The sequence below is a fragment of the Arachis ipaensis genome, chromosome B5, assembly GCF_059453495.1.
Source record: "Arachis ipaensis isolate K30076 ecotype BB chromosome B5, ASM5945349v1, whole genome shotgun sequence".
Taxonomy (NCBI): Eukaryota; Viridiplantae; Streptophyta; class Magnoliopsida; order Fabales; family Fabaceae; genus Arachis; species Arachis ipaensis.
The window spans coordinates 43,156,140-43,158,171 of NC_142440.1; the positions used below are offsets into that span (position 1 = coordinate 43,156,140).

The 2,032-nt window shown below is 38.8% G+C and overlaps 1 non-coding gene across 1 annotated transcript; it reads right to left on the reverse strand.

Moving 5' to 3' along the window:
* Positions 1–949: 949 nt before the first annotated feature.
* On the reverse strand, positions 950–1,057 carry LOC148563990 (small nucleolar RNA R71). Its single transcript, XR_015884553.1, has one exon. It is a non-coding gene; the product is annotated as a small nucleolar RNA R71 (small nucleolar RNA).
* Between the last annotated feature and the right edge of the window lie 975 nt (positions 1,058–2,032).

The following is a 2,032-nucleotide window of genomic DNA, read 5'->3' on the forward strand; positions in this document are numbered from 1 at the left end:
TTGTTTGTTTCTTAACTTTTTCAAAACCACCTAACTAACTCTCTCTCTCTAATTTTCGAAAATATCTTCCCTCTTTTTCAAAAATTTCTTTTTTATTAACTAACTATTTTTATTTTTGATTTTAAAATTTTTCGAAAAAAAAAATACTAACATTTTTCAAAAACCATTTTCGAAAATCACTAACTCTTTTTCAAAAATATTTTTCGAAAATTCTCCCTCTCCCATCTTATTCTATTTCTTTATTCATCTACTAACATCTCATCTCACATCTCTGCCATCCTCACAGTTGTGTTTCTTTCTTTACATCACACTCTTTGTCTCCCTCTTTTCTTCCACTCACAAAGGGATCCCTATACTGTGGTATAAAGGATCCATATTATTATTATTATTTTTTCTGTGTCCTCTTCTTTGTCATATGAGCAGGAGCAAGGATAAGAACATTCTTGTGGAAGCAGATCCAGAACCTAAAAGGACTCTGAAGAGAAAACTAAGAGAAGCTAAAATACAACAATCCAGAGACAACCTTACAGGAATTTTCGAACAGGAAGAGGAGATGGCAGCCGAAAATAATAATAATGCAAGGAAGATGCTTGGTGACTTTACTGCACCTAATTCCAATTTACATGGAAGAAGCATCTCCATTCCTGCCATTGGAGCAAACAACTTTGAGTTGAAACCTCAATTAGTTTCTCTGATGCAGCAGAACTGCAAGTTTCATGGACTTCCATCTGAAGATCCTTTTCAGTTCTTAACTGAATTCTTGCAGGTATGTGATACTATTAAGACTAATGGAGTAGATCCTGAAGTCTACAGGCTCATGCTTTTCCCTTTTGCTGTAAGAGACAGAGCTAGATTATGGTTGGATTCTCAACCCAAAGACAGCCTGAACTCTTGGGATAAGCTGGTCACGGCTTTCTTAGCCAAGTACTTTCCTCCTCAAAAGCTGAGCAAGCTTAGAGCTGATGTTCAAACCTTCAGACAAAAAGAAGGTGAATCCCTCTATGAAGCTTGGGAAAGATACAAACAGTTGACCAAAAAGTGTCCTTCTGACATGCTTTCAGAATGGACCATCCTGGATATATTCTATGATGGTTTATCTGAGCTATCAAAAATGTCACTGGACACTTCTGCAGGTGGATCCATTCACCTAAAGAAAAAGCCTGCAGAAGCTCAAGAACTCATTGACATGGTTGCTAATAACCAGTTCATGTACACTTCTGAAAGGAATCCTGTGAGTAATGGGACGCCTATGAAGAAGGGAGTTCTTGAAGTTGATACTCTGAATGCCATATTGGCTCAGAATAAAATATTGACTCAGCAAGTCAATATGATCTCTCAGAGTCTGCATGGAATGCAAGCTGCATCCAACAGTACTCAAGAGGCTTCTTATGCAGAAGAAGCTTATGATCCTGAGAACCCTGTAATAGCAGAGGTGAATTACTTAGGTGAACCTTATGGAAACACCTATAACTCATCATGGAGAAATCATCCAAATTTCTCATGGAAGGATCAAAAGCCTCAACAAGGTTTTAATAATGGTGGAAGAAACAGGTTTAACAATAATAAACCTTTTCCATCATCCACTCAGCAACAGACAGAGAACTCTGAACAAAATTCTTCTAATTTAGCAAATCTAGTCTCTAATCTATCTAAGGCCACTGTAAGTTTCATGAATGAAACAAGGTCTTCCATTAGAAATCTGGAAGCACAAGTGGGCCAGCTGAGTAAGAGGATCACTGAAATCCCTCCTAGTACTCTCCCAAGCAATACAGAAGAGAATCCAAAAGGAGAGTGCAAGGTCATTGACATAAGCACCATGGCCGAACCCAAAGAGGGAGAGGAAGATGCAAATCCCAAGGAGGAAGACCTCCTGGGACGTCCAGTGATCAATAAGGAGCTTCCCTCTGAGGAACCAAAGGACTCTGAGGCTCATCTAGAGACCATAGAGATTCCATTGAACCTCCTTATGCCCTTCATGAGCTCTGATGAGTATTCCTCTTCTGAAGAGAATGAGGATGTTACTGAAGAGCAA